Below are 27782 nucleotides of genomic sequence, written 5' to 3' on the forward strand. Positions count from 1 at the left end.
CTAAGGATGTTGAGCATCTCTTTAAGTGTTTCTCTGCCGTTCTATATTCCTCTACAGAGAATTCTCTGTTTATCTCTACCCCATTTTTTAATAGATTGCTTGATTTATTGCTTTTTAACTTCCTTAGTTCTTTATGTATTCTGGATATCATCCCTCTATCAGATATAGGATTGGTGAAGGTCCTTTCCCAGTCTGCAGGCTGTCATTTTGTTCTGAAGACAGTGTCTTTTGCTTTACAGAAGCTTTTCAGTTTCATGAGGTCCCATTTATTGATTGTTGCTCTTAGAGCCTGTGCTGTTGGTGTTCTGTTCAGGAAGTTGTCTTCTGTGCCAATGAGTTCTAGGTTGTTCCCCACCTTTTTTTCTAACTTATTTAGAGTATCTGATCTTATGTTGAGGTCTTTGTTCCACTTGGATTTTGGTTTTATGTAGGTAAAAAATAAGGATCTATTTTCAATTTTTTGCATGTAGACATCCAGTTGACAGCATCATTTGTTGAAGACGCTGTCTTTTTTCCATTGAATGTTTTTGGCTTCTTTGTCAAGATTCAAGTATTCATACGTGTGTGGGTACTGCAGTATATTTTGATACAGCAACAAAATAGTAAATAATTCATTTTCCAACACTGTTTTTACTTAATCTTTCAGCTTCAAATTTTTTCTTTGCAAACTGTTGAATAAAGGCCTTGAAATATTGCTTCGCCACCAGATTGCAGAACTCTGTTCTTTATCAACATTTGATAACTGGAGTGCATGTTTAAAATGCTCTAAACTTTATATGAAAATATTGGAGAAAACCTTGTTTTAGTATGTCACAATTGTACATATTTTAACATTCAACCCATTCTATATAGATATTAATTCAGAAAATTTACAGTTAGCCCGTGAAATAGATGAGTAAATTTTATATACTATTTTAGAAAATTTATAGTCTATGAAGTAGATGACTGAATTTTATACACTATTTTAGAATGAAATTTTGATCATTTGATGTTTGCTAATAATTTCTATGGAGCATACAAATCACTACCATTTAAAATGTATTTCTAAAATAATCCACACTATCCCTAAGACTACAAAAATGAAGACTTTTACAGGAAAACCATATTTATATGTGAGTACTTAAATGTAATGCTTTTTTTAGTTTAGAAATCTCTAGAGTCAGATTGAAGAATGAATCAAGTGAACAGTGTTCAAATACTGGTAGGTAAATAGTTTCATTTTTAAGACTTTGTCAAGTACTTCCTCATTTTCCTTTTTATACCTTATGCATGATTGTTTTACATTACATAGTTTAGAAATTAAAAGAAATGATGGCATTCTTTGATCATGTATCAGTAGCCACAGCTATATATCATCTTACATGCTATAAAAATTACAAAGAAGATATGCCTTGATAAAGTAATCAGTGAATGTCTAGAAGGTGGTTCATAAATTAGAAGGATGCTGAAATTCAGTTCATGTAGTGTGTTCTCAATGAGCTCTATTCAGTCTTCTTTTTCTTTTCCTCCCTTGCAAAGAATCGGTAAACAAGCAAGCAGCCCTTTACAGTAAGGGTAGCAATGGCTGCCACACAGGCGAGTAGGAATCCTATCACATCCAGAGAGTGGTACTGGTACCAGGTGAGATTAAAGGCGAGTGGTCTCAGGTGTTTGGCCCCTTTGTGGTGCATGACAAACTCAATCCAGAAGACAGCTCTGTCTAGTGGCTTCATAGGCTGGTCATGGTGAATGGTTGATAGCCACATAACATTCTCTTTATAGCTATAAGAGATAAAATAGGCATCAATTCACTGAATGAATGAAACTACACATTTACAAGTTTTTTTTGCGTAGGCAGTAAAGATGATTATACAAAATGAAAGGAATATGATTTGCTTTATATTCATGCCTAGGAAGATGTTAGCAGGAATCTCTGAGCTTCTCGAGTATAGAAGAAGCATATGGAAGCACATACTCAGAAAGGCTGGAAAAGAGAAAATGTTCCGAAAATGAGACAGTCGAAGGTCCATGCATGGAGGTAACCTAGAACCCCTGCACAGATGTAGCCATGGCAGCTCGGTGTCCAAGTGTGTACCCTAGTATGGGGAACAGATTTTGTCTTTGACATGAACTTAGTGGTTGGCTCCTTGATCACCTCCTCCTGATGGGGGAATAGCCTTACCAGGCCACAGAGGAAGACAATGCAGCCAGTCCTGATGAGACCTGATAGGCTAGGGTCAGAAGGATGGCAAGGAAGACCTCTCCTATCAGTGGCTTCGGGGAGAGGCATGGAAGGAGAGGAGGAATGGAGGGTAGGATTGGGAGTGCATAAGGAGGGGGCTAGAGCTGGTATATAAAGTGAATAAATTGTAGTAAGTAAAAATAAAATGAAAGTATTGTTAGCCAGGAAAAAAAAACTTTACAGAACAACAAAGTGAGGTATTATTTGAGTCTATGATACTTCAGTTATCCAGTCTCATAATATGCTCCAAGAACTTGTGAGGAGATTCCTCAGTGTTTGTGAGATAACTCCAAGAAAACAAGGTAAGAGTCTTGTAACCTCAGTTTCTAAAAAAAAAAAAAAAAAAAAAAAAAAACCTCATGCTTTTGTGTCCCTCTTAGATGTAGCAGACAGGAGTGATTTTATATCAGGTTTTTTATCACAACTGGCTCTTGCCATTTGTTTATATGCCTCTATGGAATACCATACTTCACTGGAGAAGGCTTGTCCACACTGCTCATGTGACTCCTCTTAACTCTCAGAGAACAAATTGCCTGATGCTCTAAATAAAGCAGGAAATTGCATGACACTATTTTGTCTCATTTATCAGCCCCAATCTCCCAGGTTCCGTTGTCATTCTAGAGTGATAAACAACCCAGTAAGCAATGAAAAACTAACTTTTCATGAAAATTTTATACTAGCATCAGAATATACTAGTTTAAGACTAAATTCTCCCAAGTTCCCACAATGACACATGTATTTCTAATGGTTGATAAGAGGTTGGATTTGAAAAGAAAATTTTATGAAATGCCATATCAGTGATTAAAGACTGTAATTACAAAAGTTTCCTGGTTCTTATTAATTAGATATAATGGCTGCTTTTCATTACTTTTATATATTTCTCATGAAAGTTACTAATTATTCAGTGAAATTAATAGAAAGTCTACCTTTCTTCTCTTTTACAATGACAATTATTATTGAATTACATAAATTATTCTAATTGTAAAATGGAATAAAAAACTTTTGCTATTATATTTAAGCGTGTGTGTGTGTGTGTGTGTGTGTGTGTGTGTAAGATATTTGAGGAGTTGGAGTTTTTGTATACCACCAGACATGGGCACTCGGAACTGAGCTGTGGTCTTCTGCTAGAGTAAGCCTTGCTCTTACCTACTGAGCCATCCTTGATCCTATTTCCTGCTATTATTTTATTAACTTCTTTTTGGTTAGCAGTGTGATTTTTAGAAATAAAGTGGTCAAAATTTCACAATGAAGCATTACAAGAGCATTGATTCTAGTGCTGAAATGATTATTAATGAATATGTAAAAGAGAAGGGTTACACAGAGACATGAGTCAACAACCCTAAATATCAGTTTGATGTAGCACAAGAAGTAATTGAAATGGTGGTAACATATCCTCCTACAATTTATAAGGACTGATTGGAAATTTGTGTATTGCTTTTTATTATATCATCCTCATTTCTTAGTATGCATATTACAGTATTTTAAAATTAGGATTCAACTTCTTTGATGGAAGAATGGGAAGACTGGAGGCTCCTTTGAGAGGGGTAGGGAGGCAAATAAAGAAGAGGGTCAAAGAAAATGGCTGTATTCAGTAGTCTGATAGAGAAAATTGGAAGAGGGGTGGGTCCTTTGGAAGGGGGAGCGAGGTTAATACAGAAAGAGCAAAATGGATAAAATAACAATAAAGATGTCTAAAAAAGACACTAATAAAATATTAACTTATATCCAATTCCCTATTTTATATACTATTCCATGTATAAGCATATATATAGTTTCTGTAACTATTCTTTATTATTCTTTATGATTATTATTATTATTTTCATTTATTACAATTTATTCAATGTGTATCCTGGCTGTGGCCACCTCCCTTGTCTCATCCCAATCCTACCCTCCCTCCCTCTTCTACCCCTATGCCCCTCCCCTAGTCCACTGATAGGGGAGGTCCTCCCTCCTTTCTATTTGACCCTAACCTATGAGGTCTCATCAGAACTGGTTGCATTGTCTTCCTCTGTGGCCTGGCAAGGCTGCATCCTCCAGGGGGAGGTGATCAGAGAGTCTGTCTCTGAGTTCATGCCAGAGAAAGTCCCTGATCTCCTTACTAGGGACCCCACTTGGGGACTGCATCTCTGGACTACACCTGAGCTGGTGATTTAAGTCCTCTCCATGCATTGTCCTACTTTGGAGAATCAGTCTGCAGGGTACCTAGGGCTCAGGTGTTTTGGGCTCTGTTGGTCTCCTTTTGGAAATCCTGCCCCCCTCCAGGTCATTCTATCTCCCTCTTCTTTCATGAGATTCCCTGCACTCTGCCCAAAGTTTGGCTATGGGTCTCAGCATCAGCTTCCATACCTCAATAAGTAGCATCTTTCAGTGGCCGACTGCAGTAGGCTCCTGTCCTATTTCTGTGTTCTCCTGCTTCCAATGCTATTGCATTTATCCTTCTGAATGAGGACTGAACATCTTTCCTAGGGTGTTCCTTCTTGTATAGCTTCTTCAGGAGTATAAATTTTAGTGTATTTACCCTCTATTATAGGTCTAATATATACTTATAGGTGAGCATACACCATGTTTGTCTTTCTGCTTCTGGGATACTTCATTCAGGATGATCTTTTCTAGTTCCTGCCATTTGCCTCCTGAAAATTTCATGATTTTCTTGTAATAAACTATTCTTATCTAAACTGATGGTGCTCTCTCCAAGAGCCAAGGACTACCTAACATAAACCCCAATGCCAGACATGAAAAGCCCTGTTTGAGATGTTGGCCAGGACTGTCAAAGAGACTTACAGACTTAAAAACATACAGACTTGATGTTGCCCTTACTTATTCTCCAGAGGTAGAAAGTAAGTTTCTGTTGATCAAAGAGTTGCACATCAGAAACCAGAGACCTCTGAGCTGTAACTGACTTTAAAGCACCTTACCTAAAAAGTAGCTTTCATGGTAAATCATAGAATGGAGGATTGAAACATTATCAGAGCTAGAAGGCAAGGATAGCTGCTGTGAAGTTGAATCTTTGAGGAAAGCTACACTCATGAGGTCTCAACAATATGGTTGCCTAAATAAGATCTAAATAAGGATGACATCAATAGTCAAGCTAATATGAAAAGGAATAAATCTCACCCTAGGCCCAACTCTACACAATATTATTATAGGCACCTAAGGAATGCTGAGAGTTGTAGACAAATAACTTTTCAAGGAAAGTACCTCCAAGTTGTATTTTTTTCATTAAAGAAATGATAATGGACATATTCTTTATTTCACTCTTATGGTTTCACTATTTGAATTTATCCTAATATATTAGGTTGCATATTTAAACATCCATGCATATGATTTACTTTTAATGTAATATATATTGCATTCCTGTGCTGAATATTGTAACTGCCATAAAACTTACATATTTGTTTTATAACATTTAAACTTGATTGTGGTAATGATGTTCTTTTAAAATGTATACGCCTTACCCTTGTTAATTCAAACGCTGATTTCCCCACCCCCAACTCTCTGGTTTCAATCTGGATATTGCATTGTGATACTCACTATAAGCATCCTGTCTCAACTCTTGTGTAAACAGGACACAAATAAAGCAACTAGATACAATATTGTGCAATGGGAGGAGCCAGAGGACAGGAAAGAGGGGAGGAGCTAGAGAACAGGAAGGGGTGAGAAGGAGGAGGAGCTTGAGGAGAGGAAAGCACGAGGAGAGCAGAGCTGGAGGAGAGAGTTTGGAGGACGTGGAGCATGAACCAGACCTAAGATTTCACAAAAAGCAAGTATAATGTGGAAAATCTAAATGTTAGGAAACTGAGGGCTTGGAGGTTTAGGAGGGAGTAAATATTGCCCAGCATTGTGTTCTAGGTTAACTAAAAACCCAGTCTCTGTGTGGTGATTTGGTTATACAGCTGCTAAGGATTAACAGCAGCATTACTAAAAAATAAACCGGTAGTAAATATTAATAACCACTTACAACACCTAATATATTAGGTTGCATATTTAAACATCCATGCATATGCTTTACTTTTATGGTAATATATATTGCATTCTTGTGCTGAATATTGTAACTGCCATAAAACTTACATATTTGTTTTATAACATTTAAGCTTGATTATGGTAATGTTATCCTATGGCTTCTGTGTGCAATAGATCTGGTTGGTACCTGACATTTTATTTACTTCGCTTATTTGCTTTATAAGTTCTATACTATCCTTAAAATGCTAACCAATTGCCTTACTAAAAGAATTGAAAAGAAAAATTGGTCAGTGCTGCTGGCATATGCCTGTTGGTCAAGCAGTCTGGAGGATGAAGCAGAAAAGTTTTACACTTTGGACCAGCCTGATACACATTGCAAGGAAACATAAAGTAAAACATGGAAATAAAGAACAAGAAGAAAGAAGAAAAAAAAATCATGGCACTGAATCATGTTCTAATTTGTCTTTGCACCTATCATTGTTTTTGCCTTCAAGATAATTCTTGCTTCTTTGGCCTTCTGTTAGAAGCACAATGAATAAAGAAGTAATGGATACACATTTTAGGAAGTTACACTCACGAAGGATTGTCGATGACTGCCTCCAGGGCATTGAGCAAATCTAACTTTGACATTGTTCTGATATTTAATGCAACAGCTGCTCCTTTGGCCATCATGTTGTTCTCCAAACAGAGGAATGCCAATCATGGGGATTCCATGGTGGATTGCCTCATAGATGTCAATGGCTTCACAGTGAGTTATGAAGGCTTTGGTTTTGGGGTGTCCTAGAATAAGATGAATTCAGGTTAACATTAATTCACTGTCTTAGACATAAGAAAAGAAATGAATACTATGAGGAGCTCAAAGGAGATTTTTCTACATGAAGATTTTTATACTCAAACCTCACTGAAATGTTTTCCTGTCTCAGAACACAAATAAGATAAATATACACAGACCGTTTTGCAGATTTGAATGTGACTTGAGACTTGAACTATGTAATACTGAACACATAAAGTACATAGTTGAAAACATACAGTACATATTAGATAAGAGAAAATGAATGTTAACAAAAGACAGATGCATAACAAAACTTGTTATCTTTAAATAAATAGTGCCTTCCCTAAGTGTAATATAAAGACTTTTGAAGTCAACCAGGATGGGTATAGAGAAAGTCAGTCATGACTCAGCATTGTTTTCCAGTGTCTTACCAAGAAGATCATTCTGGGGGAGCCACTTGTAGACTCTAGTATTGGGTCCTAAGTTGGCTGTTTTTTTGCCATCAAATCTCCAAAGAACCTGTTAAATATGAGATTATCTTGATTTCTGGAGCCAAATTATCATTTTCCAGACTGAGCAAGTTATATTTAGGAAAATAAATGAATGTATAGGTACTTTTATGTATGTACCAGCAGTTAATGAAAAAGATGCCATGAACTTGAAAGAGAGCAAGGGGCACGATACAAGAGAGTTTGGAGAGAAGAGTGGGAAGGTAGAAATGATATAGGGAGCCTTGTAGAAGAACAGGCAGAAGGATAGAAAGATCCAGAGGGAACAGGAGCTCTACAAGAGGAGCAACAGTTCCAACCTACCTGGTCCCACCATGACTTGTGGAGACTGAAACACCAACCAAGGACCAGGCATGGACTAGACTTAGACCCTCTACATGTATATACACAATTGTCAGCTTAGCCTCCATGTGTGTGCCCCAGAAAAGGAATGGGGGATGTCTCTGACAAGGTCTTTGTTGCATGACTTTTGATCACTTCACCCTGGCATGGCTGTGTAACCAGGACACTGTGAAAGAGGAAATACACAGTCCTAATGAGACTGCCTGTGTTGAAGTGGGTTTGTGCAGGGAAGGCCTCCACCATTTTGAGGGGCAAAAAAGGGAGAGAAAGGTGTGAGGGGAGGACAGGGAGGCAACAGGGAGCTATGATTCAGATTAATAGTAAACATCTAAACAAAAGATATAAAAATAAAACAAAACAAAAAGTAATTTAAAAAATAACTTTAAATATGTAACTTTTTATTTTAAACATAACAAAGCTAAATACTTCCCCTGGGATTGATGAGGAAATCAAAAAAGTTGAGTAATGAGATCCTTCAAAGGTGGAGATGAAGAGTGTGCCAGCAATTTCTGTGTTTATTTTTACATTCAGACAGGTTGAATGCAATCCTCATTTTCCAAGCAGGGTTATTTAGACAAATCAGATAGTTCATGACACATGAACATATTTACTACATGGACATGGTTTCATAATTCAATTGAAAAGCAGTGGCCCATTACTAATAATTTATATTTTATATAAATTTTGTCTCATCTTGGGCCAAATAAAGACCATAAGCACCAAGGAAGAAGTCAGTCTATGAATCACACAGAACCCTATGTCACCTGAGAATTTCTTTCTAGTGATTCTAGCTTCTTAGACCTGTCCATGTGTGGATACTCACACATCAAATGACCATTAGGTTTATTTACCTCTCAAGTCAAAACCACTCTAGACATCCCGCATCTAAAATAAATACAAAGGGGGTGATATCAGGAATGAATTCACAGAAGAAGAATTCGTAGTGATTCTTGAGAACCACTCCAAGGAAACAAATGAGTCTTTTGACTTCCGTTTCTTCAAAACATGAGATTGTACTTGGAAGGTGTTTTCACTCTCCTTTCAGGTATATTGGATAGGAGTGGGTTTACTTCAGTTTAATCACTATTGTTTGTAGACAAATCTTGCAAAATGGAGAATGGTCCACATGTCTAACATAGACTTGCTATGTGACTGATACTCGATCACAGCAAATAAACTAATGTAGATGATTATAGAGCAGATTTTCCACTAGAAAATTTATTATGTTCATAAATGTTCAAAGATTTAAATTTAATCTCCAGAAAATTACTTTGTAGTGTGCTTTATGAAGTGAGCCATCTGAAACTGTTTTTATAGCAGGTTCTGTTAGACTCTTCCTTATTTTCATATTACTTTCTTGAATCTTACAATATTCATTCTAACTAGTTATAAGCAAAGCTGGGTGTTTCATATTTTATGATGCACAGAGGTTATTATAAGAGCAGTACTCACATCTGTCTTTCCTTTATGTATTTCTTCTACAAATATTTGGCAAGGCAGCCCTGAAACATTTTTTAATTATCTTTTATTAAAATTAATCAAAAGGGAACTTTTTTATTTTTTTATATTAATTACAGTTTATTCACTTGTATCCCAGCTGTAGCCCCCTCCCTTATTTTCTCTCAATCACAACTTACTCCAGCATCTCCCCCTATGCCCTTCTCCAAGTCTAATAGTAGGGGAGGTCCTCTTCCCCTTCCATCTGTCCCTAGCTAGCCTTTCAGGTCTCATCAGGACTGGCTGAAATGTCTTCCTCTATGGCCTGGTAAGGCTGCTACCCGCTAACAGGGAGGTTATCAAAGAGCCAGCCACTGAGTTCATGTCAGACAATCCCTGTTCCCCTTACTAATTAACCCACTTGGAGACTGAACTGCCACAGGCCATATCTGTGCAGGCGTTCTAGGTTATCTCCATGCATGGTCCTTGGTTGGAGTATCAGTCTCTTTTTTTACTATGTTAATCCTGCCAAGCCTTGAGCATGGGAGATCTTTCCATCTTCTGACATCTTTTTCTATTTTTCTATTCAAAGACTGCAATTTTTTTTTTATACAAGTCTTTGCCTTGCTTAGTTAGAGTCACACCAAGGTACTTTATGTCATTTGTGGCTATTTCGAAGGGTGTTATGTCCCTAATTCTTTCTCAGCTCTTTTTTCTTTTGCATACAGGAGGGCTACTGATTTTTTAAATTAATTTTGTATCCATGCACTCTGCTGAAGGTGTTTCTCTGCTGTAGGAGTTCCCTGGTAGAATTTTTGGGGTCATTCATGTACACCAACATATCATCTGCAAATAGTGATACTTTGACTTCTTCCTTTCCAATTTGTATGTCCTTGATCTCCTCTACTTGTCTTATTCCTATAGCAAGGACTTCAAGAACTATGTTGAAGAAATGTAGAGAGAGTGGACAGCCTTACCTTGTCCCTGCTTTCAGTGGGATTGCTTTAAGTTTTTCTCCATTCAGTTTGATGTTGGCTGTAGGCTTGCTGTGTAATGCCTTTACTAGCATCAGTCTCAGAAAAGACCCCTGGGCCCTTTGAATGACAGTTGAGAATTTAAATGGCCCTCTCACCTGCACATTGAACAGGACTACTTCAAAATTAGGATGCAGAGCATAGCCATGATACATTTCAGATAGTTTCAATACCTGCATAATATTATTCGGCTAGAAAATAAAATAAATGTGAATAATCCTACCAAAACTTTTATGTATGCATTGACTTTAAATAATCAACAAATGTAACTAGTGACTCTGAAGAGCAAGGTCCTCTCATGCCAGCATTTCAGAATGTGCCCAAAGAGATCACAGTGCTTATATAAGAGATATTCTAGGTCAAAACAACTTCTGGACAACTTGTAGTACATTGTAACATTTGTTATGCATATCTGTTTCTAAATTGGGTAATGTAAATTACAGCTTACCTATAACTTTACCTTTCACCAGTAATTTCTGTAATCAGACCTTTTTTTGTCATTTATGTTTTTAAAGAACAATTTTTTTTATTTTAATTTTTAGCAATTACACTTTATTCACTTTGTATTCCCCCATACTGCTCCCTCCTACCCTCCCAATTTCACCTTCCCTCCCCCTTGTCTACACATGCCCCTCCCCAAGTCCACTGATAGGGGAGGTCTTCTCCTTCCTTCTGATCTTAGTCTATCAGATCTCATCAGGAGTGGCTGCATTGTCTTCCTCTATGGCCTGGTAAGGTTGCTCTCCTCTCAGGGGAAGGTAATCAAAGAGCAGGCCAATCAGTTCATGTCCCCGTTCCCACTGTAATCAGACCTTTGAAGGACTTTTATACAGTTGCCTCCAATGAGGGGACTTTATCTCACCTTTTGTGGAATCTGGGCAAGGACCCATGCAATTGTGTTGGCCGTTTCCTCTGTCATGTTACTGACCATGGACCCCAAAGAAAGCAGCACAATCCCATGCTCTCCAGAGCTCTGGACAAAGTCTTCCATTTCCTGTTAAGAAAGAACCTGCTTCATCACAAAGTAACAACTGAAGAGAAATCACTTGTGTAAACTTTTATGAAAATAACTAGAATAAAAATTGAAGTGTTCCTAGGAAGTTGTATGATAGTGCTGTTAAAAATGCAGAAGACAGAGACAGCGAGGTCAAACACTTTGAACATCACAGGCAGCAGTTCCAAGTGTACTCACACATAATTCAACCACCTACTAAATATTTTGGTCTGGCAAAATGAAAACCCAGAAGTGCAAGTATACTATGTATGATGTAATCATTAAATTGTAGCTCATTTACATTTTCTCATTCTAAAGAGAGTGTATTTTTTTGCTTAATATTTTTTCTTCTCTATGATGGTTCATTTAATATTATTAACTAATGTTTCATGAAATAGTATCTATGTTGTGGTATGTACATATGTGTAGATAACACAAACTTCCAACTATGATCAATAAAATGTTTTCCTTTTTTTGCAAAACAATCATCACTGCATCAAAAACATATACTGTGGTGATTTTCTGATATTATATATAAATAGGGTGTTTTCAGAGATGACCTCCACAATCTATTGCTTAGAACTGAAACTGTGTCTATGTTGTTTTACTGGATATCAAACCATTACCTCTGATATACACTAATCACCACTTTTGAATAATTGACAGTTTCTCATCCAGTTTAACTAACTTAATTTGTTTGACTTTTGTGTGTCCATGCATGATCCTGTGTGTATGTTTTTGTAAGTGTGTTGAGAGGTGGTGGTATTGGAGAGAGTCCCTGTCTTTGTTTTTGCACATGGGTCCAAAAGTTAAAATCGAGAGTCTTTCCCTATCAATCTTTAATATATATTTTTGATTCTGTCTCTAATTGAACATGAATCCCACTATTCTTAACAGGTTAATAGCCATCAAGGTGTTGGTGTTACCCTGTTTCTGCCATCTCAGGACTAAAGTCATACATACCATGCCAGGATACCCAACTTTTTACATGGGTGTTGGAGATTCAAACTCACATCCTCTGGGTTGCTTGGTAATAACCTTACCCGGTGACTAACCACCCAAGCACCTTACCTGACTTCATTTAACTCAAATGATGTGAACATTTCCCATGTCTCTCATGTTCTTCCCTGAGTTCACTGAGCTGCTAGTTAGCAGTATGCTTGATTCCTATGTATCTCTGTCATTGGGAGAAAATGTAGTGAAAGGTGTAGAAACATTTTCAGCACAAGTGAAATTAAAAAACTGTACTTACCTCAGGCAAGGGTTTAGCAGGTTTGCAGTGGAGTCCTCCAACATAGTCAACATTTGGTAAGGTTGGGTGAGGAAATTCCAAATCCCAGTAGGACCTAATGAGCCACATTTCTGCTTTGCTGACTGTCTCCACAAAGGTGGTGGGCCTTCCAAGATGGAGAAGAAGAACAAATGAGAAGGGAAAAATTAACTGGATTGTCATCTGAATATAAAATATGTTTCCGTAGAGATGTTGGAAGAATTTGTGTTTGATATAGAGCATGTGCATTTTAAACCCAATGTTTATTTATATATAACATAATTTGCATGTGTAATAGATGTGAACCTTAGTTATATACATAAATGTCAGTTTGGTTTAATTTTAATGCAAAATATAACAATCACCTCATGTTTTCACAATAATTTGAAATGATCCACTAAACCACTGTAACAATAAGCACACATTTTGCTCCTACCTAAGCTTCAGAAGGACCAGTGCAAATGCAAATACACATTCCAGGTTCAAAACTCAAACCATGCTGTGTACCCTGGACAGATTTCTTCAGGGACAGTGTAGTTTGTAACTAGTCCTTTTTGCTTGTTTTGCCAAGGCAGCAGTAATTTTATTTTTCCAGACCCTACATTTTGGTTTTAAATAAAGCATAGCCCTACTCAAGAAAAAAAATAATTTCTTCAATGTTATATATGCATTTATATTCCATTGATTATATCATTTTTAATGTACACTAACGAAGATTTGGGTAACTAGCTAGTGACCTATTAAGACAGAGGGTAAATTACAGGAAAAGGAGTAAAGAATCACATAGAGAAAGTCTACTTGTGTCTCTTTGCAATTGTATAGCTGACCAGAATGCCCTATATCAGTTCTGCTACCTTCTTCTATTTGATCAATAAAATGAGCTTTAGCAGAATGTTTCAGAGTTTCTTAGCTAATATTGTATTATATTTGACCACCTAGAAAAGAAAACCTCACTTTGTATTTCATGGACAGATAGCTTTAAATGCATGTGTAAGTTAGGTCCTAGGCTATTGATGAGAAACATAACTTACCCAAATTTTCACTGTAGAACTGATCCCATTTCTTCTCATCAAATATCTGGAACCAAAAGTCAAAATAAAGCATACATATATTTTTCACCCTCTCTAAGAATGTCATTTGACCACACAGTCCTGACAAAATCATAGGTACATAAGAGGGAGGGAGCACAAATCCTCCATTGTACTTTTCCATTGTGTATCCAGGAGTGAAACGAAGACTGTAGAGAAAAGGAATATGGAGCAGTTCAGCTATCAGTTCCCCACAGGGAGCAATCGCATCTGAGATCAGGATATCAAACTTGAATTTCTGCAGTTTTGCCATAAGCTGTTTGTTTGAAACTGTGTCTTTACAAAGACTTTGATAATAAGCCGAATATTCTGTAAAAATATTTTGCAGCAAAGGAGAATGTAAACATAGTTCTCTTGGCAGCTCATAAGTCCACATACTCACAATCTTTGCGAAAAAAAAAACTTTCCAGATCATCTTTACTGATAGTTGTAGAAAAAGTTTCAAACTTAAGGCCAGGTGATTTTTCGGGATCAAGAAAAATGGAAGCTTATGGTCTCAGAACAATCACTTCATGACCCCACTGTACAAGTTCATCCAGTATTATCTTTAAATTCATCCAGTGACTATACTCCATAGGCCACACCAACACCTTCCCACAGTTACCAGATCTGAAGCAGCAACTCATCTGCAGCAGGAGCAGGGCAGAAATCCACTTCACAGGCATCCTGGGAGAGCAGAGTCCTTTGTTCAGAGTGTCTTCCCTTCTGTCACTCTTTGCCCTTATGTCTAAACAGAAAAGAGCAATGAGTTAAAATGTAACCTGAGTTGTTTAAAGCAAATATACGTAATGAATTTGTAGGCTGAGGGAGGTAGTAAAAGAAAAAAATTATCTTTTTAATATTTGCATGTGCATGTTTAATGTCACATGTTTTGTAATGAAGTTAAGAGTCATGATCTGAGTGTGTAACTCCTTGGTTTGCAAAAGATTTGAAGAGTGGAAAGAACACTTGTTAGTGAGAGGTGAGTCTGACTTTTCTTTCAACTAGAACCCAAGATATAGTAACTACAGAGCTTGTCAGTGTTTGTGGATATCATTTTCAAGAACATTTTTGTAAGAATGTTGATTAATGTCAGAGACAGTCCCTGTCCCCATTACTATGGACACTGAACTGCCATGGGTTACATCTGTGCAGGGGTTCTAGGTTATCTCCATGAATCGTCCTTGGCTGCCATATCAGCATGAACTGATTGGCCTGCTCTTTGATCACCTCCCCCTAAGTGGGGAGCAGCTTTACCAGGATACAGAGGAAGATAATGCAGCCACTCTTGATGAGATCTGATAGACTAAGGTCAGAAGGAAGGGGAAGAAGACCTCCCCTATAGGTGGACTGGGGAAGGGGCATGGTGGAGAAGGAGAAGGAGAGGTGGGGTCAGGTGGGGAAGAGGTAGGGCGCTACAGGGAAGATACAAAGCGAATAAATTGTAATTAATACAAATAAAAATTAAAAATATTTAAATATGATTTTAAAAAATAAAGATATGAAAGAGGTATGAAAAAAGAATGTTGATTAATGTATTTACTTACATACAATTTCTAAATAACCTTGACAGTGTGTCTTGCTGATAGAAACCCTGGAAATGAGACAGACAAGAGTTTCTGTTAATCAGTGCTGCTAGAGAAATAGCCAAATAGACAGGCCTTAGTAGCATTTGTTGCTAAGCTTTGCTGAAGGCAACCAATTCTATAGACTTAGATTTTTCAAACACCTAATTTATTTGATGCCCTTAAACACCTCTCCCTCCCTTTCCACACCCTGACCTTAGCAGGAGATTAATAGGAATTAATCTCTTTACCACTTTTACCTACTTCTGCCTGACTAAAATCCTTGGGCTCTTTTGGGATATACCAATCTCAGTAGTCAGGATATCAGCAGTCCAGACAAACAGCAAAGCAGCAAACCACAGCAGCAGCAAACAACAAGCAGCAGCAGCAACAGAGTTGGTACCACTCAGCCAAAACAGTAAGACTCCACCTAAACTACATCAGTACACCAAAGTGTGAAAACTCCCTTGATTCAGATAGTTTCCAGCTGACAAACATTGAATACCTTTTCACAGGGGAAGTTTTCCACAGGGGAAAGACATTGTCACATCCCACACTTGGAACCCAAACAAAATCTGTATTTACGTGACACAACTGAGTTTTCGAAGAAACAAGAAACTCCTACTTCACATTCTGGGCCCAAGGTGTAGCTGGGTAGTTTATTCTCAGAATCTTAATGCACAAATCCCCTGAGTAGTTGAGTAGGTAAATCTGTATTCCCTCCTCTTCTGGAAACACAATGCCTACTATTTCTGAGATTCCCCAATGTTTCTGTTTGCCTAAGAAGCCCTTGAATATTGACATATGATCTACCTGGGTCTTTTTGTTTGCCCTCATATTTTACTGAAGTACAAACTTTCAAACCACTGTGGGATGCATCCCTTACAGAAATTCTTTAGTTTTAAAAGCAACCTCCCTTAATTAATTTCTCATCACACTACCCAAGCCCTTTGCCCAAATCAAATTTTGATATTACAGATGTATTTTATCTCATGATTTGAAGGACTAGTTTCCAACATGGCAAGCAAGGTCAGTACAAGTTTATGTGATAATATTATGTGGCAGAGACACCACACACACACACACACACACACACACACACACACCATGGAGAATGGAGAAAGCAATCCTTTCTTAAAATTTACTCACAGATATATTCAAATATTTATTTCAGTATTGCCTTTACCAGTCAAAGTAGCAATGAAAAAAACCATTAACTTATAAAAAAATATGAGAAAAAAGGGAACAATAGATATATAAGAGAAAAAGAAAATGAATGAATTACAGATGAATTGCAGTGGAGTAGCTTTAATTATAAATAATGAGCTTGGGTGTTAACAGGTGAAATTCCTTAATTAAAATATATATACTGCCTAAATCAACCAAACATCTAAACATGAGATTGTTACCTTAAAAGAAAATTACTTCATAGGTAAAGAAACACTAGCATTGAAATTGGAAAAATAAATATTTTACATAAGCTAATTGCAAGTGTACTGTGTTAATCATACCTATAAGTGCAAGAATAGAATTAAGTCATAGAGTATATATTGTGACCTCTAAAGTCACTAAATATTTTTAAAAACCTCAGTTTGACAAAAGGAAATATTAATTGCAATAATAAATTTCAAATCATATCCAATAAGACATTTCCAATCATTTTCAGCAAACATTCGATGTGCTTTATTCATAATAGAAACTGGATGTTCATAGTAGCTTTATTTGTAACAGCCAGAGCTGGCAACAACCCAGATGTCCCTCAGCTGAGGAATGAATATAGACATTGTGGGACATTTACACAGTGGAGTACTACTCAGCAATTAAAAATAAGGAAATCATGAAATTTGCAGACAAATGGTAGGAAAATATCATCCTGAGTGAGGTATTTCAGAAGCAGAAAGACACACCTGGTATAAACTCACTTATAAGTGGATATTAGAGATATAACATAGGATAATCACACTAAAGTCTGTATACTTAAAGAAGCTAAGCAAGAAAGAGGACCCGTGTAAGATGACCAATCCTCATTCAGAAAGGCAAATGGCATGGACATTGGAAGAAGAAGAAAATAGGGAACGGGACAGGAGCCTGCCACAGAGGGCCTCTGAAAGACTTTACCCAGCAAGGTATCAAAGCAGATGCTGAGACTCATAGCCAAACATTGCGTAGAATGCAAGGGAATCTTACGAAAGAAGGGGGAGATAGAAAGACCTGGAGGAGACATGAGCTCTACAAGGAGAAAAAAGAAATGTGGGCACAGGGAACTTTTCTGAGACTCATACTCCAGCCAAGCACAATTCATGGAGATAACCTAGAACCCTGAACAGATGTAGACCATGGCAGCTCAGTCTCCAAGTGGGTTCTCTAATATTGGGAATAAGGACAGTCTCTGATCTGAACTCAATGAACTGCTCTTTGATCACCTCCCCTGAGGGGTTGTAGTCTTACCAGGCCACAGAGGAAGACAGTGAAGCCAGTCCCGCTGAGACCTGATAGAACAGGATCAGGTGGTAGGGGAGGAGGACATTCAGTATCAGTGGACTTAGGGAGGGACTATGGTGTAGAAGAGGGAGGGAGTGTGGGATTGGGAGGAGAAAAAGGAGGGGGCTTCAGTTGGGATACAAAGTGAATAAACTATAATTAATAAAAAATTTATAAATTTAAAATTAAAAAAAGAAACTGGAGACAACCTAGATGTCCCTCAAGTGAAGAACTGATGAAGAAAATGTGGTACCTTTACACAGTGGAATACTACTCACTATTTAAAATAAAACCATCTTACAATTTATATGCAGGTGAATGGAACTTGAAAAGATGATCCTGAATGATGTATGCCAGACCCAGAAAGAAGCACATGGTATGTACTCACTTGTAATTGGGTATTAGTCATAAAGTATAGGATAACTATTCTACAATCCACAGACCCAGAGAAGCCAAGGAGAGCCCAAGGGAGGACATTTGAATCTCACTCAGAAGGGGAAATAAAATAGACATCCAAAGTATATGGAGGGAGGGATCTGGGTGGGAGTTGGCGTAGGGCCGATAATGGGGGAAGGGATCAGGTGTGGAGAGAGCAGGAGGGTGTGAGTGTGGGAGTGGCAGGATCTGGGGAGAAAATGAAAACTGTTGCATTGGGGAGTATCTGAGACATAGGAAGCTCCCTGGAGTCTGTGGGGTTGATCCTAGCTGAGACTCCTAAGGGCTATAGAACCTGAAGTGACCACTTTGTGTAGCCAGATTGGGCTTCCAGAGGAGGGAGGGGGACACCAAACCACTCATAAAACTTTCACCCCAAAATGTGTCTCACCTACAAGAAGTGAAGCCATAAAGGTGGAACAGAGATTGAGGGAATGGCAAAACAACGACTGGCCCAACTTGAGAACCACCTTGTGGAACAGAACAAGCCTCCAACATTATTAATGACACTCTGCTGTGCTTGCAGACCGAAGCCTAGCATAACTGTCTTCTGAGAGGCTTCATCTATGGGCTGATGGAAACAGATGCAGAGACCCACAACAAAACAATTGAAGAGTTAGGGGGAAGAGAGGGAGGAATGACTGAGGGAGCCAGCGGGGTCAAGAACACCACAAGATGAGCTACAGAGTAAACTAATCTGGGCCTATGTTAGCTCACAGATACTGAACCATCAACCAAAGCGCATGCATGGGCTGGACCCAGGCCCCCTATACAAGTACATAGCAGGTGTGCAGCATGGTCAACATGTGGGTCCCTAACAATGGAAGAAGGGCTGTCTCTGACTCTGTGCCTGTCTTTGCATCAGTTTCCCCTAGCTGAGTTGCCTTGTCTGGCCTCAGTGGAAGAGTCTGTCCTTACTCCTGGTACACCTTAAGGTACCAGCGTGGGTTGGTACCCCTTGAGGGCCTCCCCTTCTCTGAGAAGGACAGAGGGGAGCATGAGGAGAAAGCATGATGATGGGACTGGGATGAGAGGAGGAAGGGGGCTGGGATCAGCCTGTAAAGTGATTCAATTTTAAAAATAAATAAAATTTTCAAAATAGACTCAACCCTATGAGAGCTGGAGTTCTGAAAACCTCACTTCAATCCATGAGGAAATCACTGAGGCAAAAATTCAGCATTGGAGTTTAGTACTAATTCAACTGGCTAAACAGATAAATTCAGAAAATTTCATTCAACACGTGCACTATAGGGCACACTCCTAAAATTTGCCATGAGTAGGGCTGCAAAATAACTCTCAGTAAGATCACAAAAATTAAAAACATAATTTTTGACCACAGAATAATAAAACCACAATTTAACAATAGAAACATTTTAAGTTGTACAAATACACAAAATTTCTAAACATTATTTTGTATTTCCATTGAGTCAAGGAAGAAGCCAAAAAGTAAATAAAAAAGTTTCTTGAAATCAGTGAAGAATGAGAACACGCCCTACTAAGTCTTAAGAGATATGGCACATAAAGATAAAAGACCACATGACTACATAAAATTAGAAAATATTGAAATAAACTTAAATTGTTTGACTCAGGTCCCTGAGAAAGCAAAAATACTGAAATCCAAAACTAAACATAAGAAAGAAAGACTATCACCATGACAAAAGAGAATGAAATACACACTAAAAAGAACACAGATGAGTGAAATGAAAAGCTTTTTTTTTAAAAGATGTAAAAACAAACAAAAATGCAAATTCATTAGTATTCTGTTTCTTTGCTCTGATAAAATACCGACCCAAAGCAAGCTGGAGAGGAAAGGGTTTGTTTGATTTACACATCCTGATCAAGCTTCACCATAAAGCAAAGTCAGGACAGGATCTCAGTGTGGGACCTAAGGCAGGAACTGAAGCAGAAACCATGGAGCAGTGCTGCCTATTGAGTACTCGGCTTGCTGTCTTCTACAACACAGGATCAACTGCTCAGGTTTGTCATCTCACAGGGTGGGCTGGACACCCTCACACCAGTCATTAATCTAGAGAACACCAGCATAGCCTTGCCTAGAGACGAATTTGATGGAAGCATTCGCAGTTCCTTAACCAAAGTCTGTTCTTCCAACCGGACCTTAGCTGTGTCAAGTTGACAAAGACTAGCCAGTATAGTTAGACTAGATAGCAAAAATAAAAAATAAAAATAAAAAAAGAAAAAGAAAATTAGAGCTCCACAAGTAGAACAGCAGATCCAAAAGGCCTGGGCACAGGGGTCTTTTCTGAGACTGATAACTCTAGGCAAGGACCACTCATGGAGATGGCCTGGAACTTCGGCACAGAAGTATCCCATGGCAGTTCAGTGTCCAAGTGGGCTCCATAGTAATGGGAACAGGGACTGTCTCTGATATGAAGTGATTGGCCTGCTCTTTGATCACCTCCCCCTAAGGGGGGAACAACCTTACCAGACCACAAAGGAAGACAATGCAGCCATTCCTGATGAGACCTAATAGACCAGGATCAGAAGAAAGGAAAGGAAAACCTCCCCTATCACTGGACTCGGGGAGGGACACAGATGGGGAAAAGGGAGGGAGGGTGTGATTGGGAGGGGAGGAGGGAGGGATACAAAGTGAATAAACTATAATTAACAAAGATAAAAATAATTTAAAAAAGAATAAAAAGAATAACAGAAAAGAAATGAAATGATAGAAAGTACTAGAAATTAAAAAGTAAGAAATAAAAATAATACAAAGAAAGATAAAGATTTCTTAATAAAAATGGTAACATAGAAAATATTTTCGAGGTAGCGATCGTTTTAAAAACAACTGAATTTGTCAATGTATTTTCCAGTATCTTGAGCCACATTGTATACCATTTTGAAAGAAATGAATGCATAAGTTTATCTTTAGAAGAGAATAGGCATTTATATTTTTTTGTCATATTGAAGATTTTATATGCCATCGAGGTTTACAATTCAGTCATTATATATGCTTTAAATATTTGAATATAAGAAAGCATAAATCAGCAGGACAAGATGGCTGTGCCAGGAGAACAGGGCATATGAGGAGCAGGAAAACATTTCTTGTACAGCGACCAAGAGACTGAACCCTGGGCCCTAAAACAACAGCAATTGTGTTTTTCAGGTGAGAGGAAACCCCCACGGCATGGGAATCGGTCTGTACCACTCTTAGGTCCCCCAGCCAGAACCCGGAAGAGATCACAGGTATTGCAGGCACTAGGTCCCCAGACCAGAACCACACGCTTGCATGTCCTGATCACCTTTCCAGACTGATCGATGGGCACGAAAACACCAGAGACTGGGAGTCCCTGTCACGAGAGAATCCACAGGGAAGGAAGGCTGTACTGACTTAAATCACCCAGTCCTTCCTTGGAAAAAGTCTTGCAGACCCGGGGGCCAAGCCGCCATCACTGAGCTGTGCTCCATACACAGACAGTTTCTGCACACCAGCTAGCTGGAGGAGACTGAATGGTGCGCCCCAGGGCAAAAAAGAGACTGGGAGTCCCTGTCTCCAGAGAATCCACAGGGAAGGAAGGAAACTATACTGACTTAAATCACCCAGTCCTTCCCTGAAAAAAGTCTCACAGACCCATGGGGCCGAGCTGCCATCACTGAGCTGTGCTCCAGACAGAAGCACAAACAGTTGCTGCGCGCCAGATGTCCAACTGTGTCATAGCTGCAGATTATTATATTTACAGAAAGAAACCCAGAAACAGGGCAGCTATCTTCAGGACTTCCCTGGGTGAGAGGAGAACCCTTTCAACTAACAAAGACCACAGTTACCATTCAGGTCTCTATCCCTGAGGTGAGAAGCAGCAATTCCTGAAAAAACGCCAGTCGTCCAGGGACTATACACAAAAAGCTGAGAAGACTTCCTTCAAGAAAAACTAGCTTTCTGCCAAAAAGATTCTCTCCACCACAGGATCCCCAGAAACCACCAGAAAATAACCCCAAACACCTAAGATAGCCCAATAGGTAGAGGCCAGTGTAAAAGCTCAAGCAACAAAAGACAGAGCAATATGGCATTTCCACAACCCAGTTACCCAGGGGCAAGTAGCCCTGGACACCCCAGCATAACTGAAATCCAAGAAGATGACCTAACAACAATGCTCATGAAGATAACAGAGGAAACAAATAAGATATGTAAAGACATAGAGGAAGACAAACTCACACAGAATATTGCCATCTGTAAAGAAATAGAGGAAGTTGCAGCCAAAGAGTTTGTGGCCTTTAGAAAGGAAATCCTTAAAGCACTGACTGAAATAAAAGAAACTGAGGTTGGTTCAAACAAACAGCTGAAAGAAGTGATGAAAAAACAGGAAAATACAGTCACACAGGTGAAAGAAATCAACAAAATGGCTCAAGAATTGGAAAAATTAAAGAAAACACAAATGGAGGAAATTGCAGAGAGAAAGAACTTAGGGAAGGAAACAGGAACTACAGAGGTTAGCATAACCAATAGACTACAAGAGATGGAAGAAAGAATCTCAGGGGTGGAAGATACAATGGAAGAAATCAATGTATCTGTCAAAGAAAATGTTAAATCCAAAAAATTCTTGACACAGACCGTCCAAGAAATCCAAGACAATATGAAAAGACAAAACCTAAGAATAATAGGTATAGAGGAAAAAGAAGGCCCAGAATATTTTCAACAAAATCATTGAAGAAAATTTCCCCAAGTTAAAGGAGAGGCCAATAAGAATACATGAGGCCTACAGAACACCCAACAAATTTGACCAGAACAGAAAGTCCTCCCACCACATAATAATCAAAACAGTAAGTATACAGAACAAAGAAAAAGTACTAAAAGCTGCAAGGGAAAAAGGCCAAGTAACCTATAATGGCAAACCCATTAGAATCACACCTGACTTTTCAACAGAGACTATGAAAGCCAGAAGGGCCTGGACAGATATCATGCAGACCCTAAGAGAACACAGATGTCAGCCCAGGCTACTATACCCTGCAAAACTCGCAGTCCTCATAGACAGAGAAAATAAGATATTCAATGACAAAAACAAATTTCAACAATACCTACAAAAAATCCAGAATTCCAGAAGACACTGGAAGGGAAAATACAACCCAAGAAACTTAGCTTCTTTCAAGAAAAGAAAGGAAATAATTAACCCTACTACAGTAAAATAAGAAGCAACCAAGCACACGACCTTATGACCACAGCCAACATCAAAATCAAAGAATCTAACAGCACTGGTCATTAACCTCTCTCAACATCAATGGACTCAACTCTCCAATAAAAAGACACAGACTAACAGAATGGATACGTAAACAAAACCCAGCAATCAGTTGCATACAAGAAACACACCTAAAGCACAAAGATAGACATTACCTGAGGGTAAAGGGTTGGAAGAAGACTTTCCAAGCATATGGACCCAAGTAGCAAGTAGGAGTAGCCATTCTAATATCTGATTAAATAGACTGTCAACCAAAATTAATAAAAAGAGGTGGGGAAGGATACTTTATACTCATCAAGGGAAAATTCCACCAGGAAGACATCACAATCCTGAACATCTATGCCCCAAATACAAGAGCACCCACATTTGTTAAAGAAAATTACTAAAATTTAAACCACATATAGATCCACACACATTAATAGTGGGAGACTTCAACACTCCACTCTCAACAAAGGACAGGTCAACAAAACAGAAATTAAACAGAAACAATCTCTCTGATAGAGGTCATAAATCAAATGGACCTAAGAGATATTTACAGATCTTTACACCCAAACACAAGAATTTACCTTCTTCTCAGCACCTCATGGAACCTTCTCCAAAATAGACCATATAGTTGGTCACAAAGCAAGCCTCAACAGATACAAGAAGATTGAAATAATCCCTTGTATCTTGTCTGATCACCATGGAATAAAGCTTGACCTCAACAACAACAGAAATAGCAAAAAGGGTACACACACATGGAAACTGAACAACTTCTTATTAAATGACAGCTGGGTCAGGGAAGAAATAAAGAAAGAAATTAAAGTCTTCCTAGAACTCAATGAAAATGAAGACACAACATACCCAAACTTGTGGGACACAATGAAAGCACTGCTAAGAAAAAAGTTCATAGCACCAAGTGCCTTCAAGAAGAAATTCAAAACAGCTCATTCAAGCAACTTAATGGCTCACCTAAAAACCCTAGAAAAAGAAGAAGCAGACACACCAAAAAGGAGTAGAGGGCTGGAAATAATCAAACTCAGGGCTGAAATCAATCAATTAGAAACAAATAAAACAATTCAAAGAATCAATGAAACCAAGAGCTGGTTCTTTGAGAAAATCAACAAGATAGACAAACCCTTAGCCAAGCTAATTAAAAGGCAGAGACACCACCCAAATCAAAAAAATCAGAAATGAAAAGGGGGCACAACTACAGACACTGAGGAAATCCAAACAATCATCAGGACTTACTTCAAAATTCTATATGCCACAAAATTTGAAAATCTAAATGAAATGGACAATTTTCTTGATCGATTTGACTTACCAAAGCTGAATCAGGACCAGGTAAATCAACTAAAACTCCTATATCCCCCAAGAAATAGAAATAGAATCGGTCATCAAAAGTCTCCCATCCAAAAAAAGCCCAGGACCAGATGGCTTCAGGGCAGAATTCTACCAGAGCTTCAAAGAAGAGCTAACACCAATTCTCTTCAAACTATTCCACAAAATAGAAACAGAAGGAACATTACCAAATTCATTCTATGAAGCCACAGTCACCTTGGTACCTAAACCTCACAAAGACTCAACAAAGAAAGAGAATTTCAGGCCAATCTCCCTTATGAACATTGATGCAAAAATATTCAACAAAATACTTGCAAACCGCATCCAAGAACACATCAAAGATATTATCCACTATGACCAAGTAGACTTCATCCCAGGTATGCAGGGGTGGTACAATATATGGAAATCCATCAATGTAATCCACCACATGAACAAACTGAAGGAGAAAAACCACATGATCATCTCCTTAGATGCTGAAAAAGCATTTGACAAAATCCAACATCCATTCATGTTTAAAATATTGGTGAGATCAGGGATACAAGGCACATATCTAAACATAGTAAAGGCGATATACAGCAAGCCTATAGCCAACATCAAACTGAATGGAGAGAAACTTAAAGCAATCCCACTGAAATCGGGGACAAGACAAGGCTGCCCACTCTCTCCATATCTCTTCAACACAGTTCTGGAAGTCCTTGCTAGAGCAATAAGACAATTGAAGGAGATCAAGGGGAAACAGATTGGAAAGGAAGAAGTCAAATTATCACTATTTGCAGATGATATGATAGTATACATGAGTGACCCCAAAAACTCTACCAGGATATTCCACAGCTGATAAACACCTTCAACAAAGTGGCTGGATACAAAATTAACTAAAAAAAAAATCAGTAGCACTCCTTTATACAAAAGACAAAAGGGCTGAGAAAGAAATTAGGGAAACAACACCCTTCAGAATAGCCACAAATGACATAAAGTATTTTGGTGTAACCCTAGATAAGCAAGTCAAAGACTTGTATGAAAAAAATTTCAAGTCTCTGAAGAAAGAATTAGAAGAAGATATGAGAAAATGGAAAGATCTCCCATGCTCATGGCATTGCAGGATTAACATAGTAAAAATGGCCATCTTACCAAAAGCAATCTACAGATTTAATGCAATTCCCATCAAATTGCCAACACAATTCTTTACAGACCTGGAAAGAAAAATTCTCAACTTCGTATGGAATAACAAGAAACCCAGAATTGCTAAAAACAATCCTCTACAATAAAAGATCTTCTGGAGGTATCTGAATCCCTGATTTCAAGCTGTACTATAGAGCAACAGTTATAAAAACTGCATGGTACTGGCATAGAAACAGAATGGTGGATCAATGGAACCGAACAGAAGACCCAGAAATAAACCCACACACTTATGGACACCAGATTATTGACAAAGATGCCAAAACCATACAAAGGAAAAAAGATAGCATCTTCAACAAATGGTGCTGGTCCAACTGTATGTGTACATGTAGAAAAATGAAAATAGATCCATACTTGTCACCCTGCACAAAACTGAAGTCAAAGTGGATCAAAGACCTCAACATAAAACCAGACACATTATATTGGTTAGATAAAAAAGTGGGGAATACCCTGGAACTCATTGGTACAGGAGAGAACTTCCTGAACAGAACACCAACAGCACAGGCTCTAAGAACAACAATTAATAAATGGAACTTCCTGAAACTGAAAAGCTTCTGTAATGCAAAGGACATCAAAACAAAGCAACTGCCTACAGATTGGTAAAGAATCTTCACCAACCATTTATCTGACAGAGGACTTATATTCAGTATATATAAAGAACTAAAGAAGCTGAAAAGCAGCAAATTAAATAATCCACTTAAAAAATGGGGAACAGAGCTAAACAGAGAACTCTCTGTAGAGGAATATCGAATGGCAGAGAAGGATTTAAAGAAATGCTCAACCTCATAAGCCATTAGGGAAATGCAAATCAAAACAACCCTGAGATTTCACCTTACACCTATCAGAATGGCCAAGATCAAAAGCTCAAGTGACAACACATGCTCAAGAGGTTGTGGAGAAAGGGGAACCCTTCTCCACTGCTCTTGTGAATGTAAAGTTGTAAAACCACTCTGGAAATCCATCTGGCACTTTCTCAGACAACTAGGAATAGCGCTTCCTCAAGATCCAGCCATACCACTCCTAGGCATATATCCAAAAGAGGCTCAAGTACACAAAAAGGACATTTGCTCAACAATGTTTGTAGCAGCTTTATTTATAATAGCCAGAAGCTTGAAACAGCCCAGATGCCCCTCAACTGAAGAATGGATGCAGAAATTGTGGTACATCTATACAATGGATTATTACTCGGCAATGAAAAATAAGGAAATCTTGAAATTTGCAGGTAAATGGTGGGACCTGGAAAGGATAATCCTGAGTGAGTTGTCCCAGAAGCAAAAAGACACACACAGTATATACTCACTCATATAAACATACAACATAGGATAAACCTGCTAAAATCTGTACATCTAAACAAACTAAGCAAAAGAGAGGACAGTAACTAAAATGCTCAATCCTGATCCTGAAAGGTAAAGAGGATCGACATCAGAAGAAGAAAACAGGAAACAACCTAGGAACCTGCCATAGAGGGCCTCTGAAAGCCTCTGCCCTGCAGACTATCAAAGCAGATGCTGAGCCTGATGGCCAACTGTCGGGCAGAGTGAATGTAATTTTTTGTAAGAAGTGGGAAATAGCAAGAGCTGGAGAGGACAGGAACTCCACAAGGAGAGCAACATAACAAGAAAACTTGAACACAGGGAACTTCCCAGAGACTCATACTCCAACCAAGGACTATTCATGGAGATAACCTAGAACCCCTGCACAGATGTAGCACATGGCAGTTCAGTGTCCAAGTGGGTTACATAGTAATGGGAAGAGGGACTGCTTCTGACACAATCTGATTGGCCTGCTCTTTGATCACCTCCCCCTGAGGGGGGATCAGCCTTACCAGGCCACAGATGAAGACAATGCAGCCACTTCTGATGAGAACTGATAGACTAAGATCAGAAAGAAGGCGAGGAAGACCTCCCCTATGAGTGGATTTGGGGAGGGGCATGCATGCAGAAAGAGGAGGGAAGGTAGAATTGGGAGGGAAGGAGAGAGGGGCTTATGGCGGGGGATACAAAATGAATAAAG

At 38.5% G+C, this 27782-nt stretch overlaps 1 protein-coding gene and 1 pseudogene across 1 annotated transcript in view; one reads left to right on the plus strand and one right to left on the minus strand.

Moving 5' to 3' along the window:
* The window catches only part of LOC110542799 (UDP-glucuronosyltransferase 2B31-like), a 290306-nt gene that overhangs the window by 77395 nt on the left and 185129 nt on the right, over window positions 1-27782 (plus strand). The window lies entirely within an intron of this gene.
* Window positions 884-14389, minus strand: LOC132653187 (UDP-glucuronosyltransferase 2B17-like; annotated as a pseudogene).

Source organism: Meriones unguiculatus, chromosome 3 (assembly GCF_030254825.1).
Source record: "Meriones unguiculatus strain TT.TT164.6M chromosome 3, Bangor_MerUng_6.1, whole genome shotgun sequence".
Taxonomy (NCBI): domain Eukaryota; kingdom Metazoa; phylum Chordata; class Mammalia; order Rodentia; family Muridae; genus Meriones; species Meriones unguiculatus.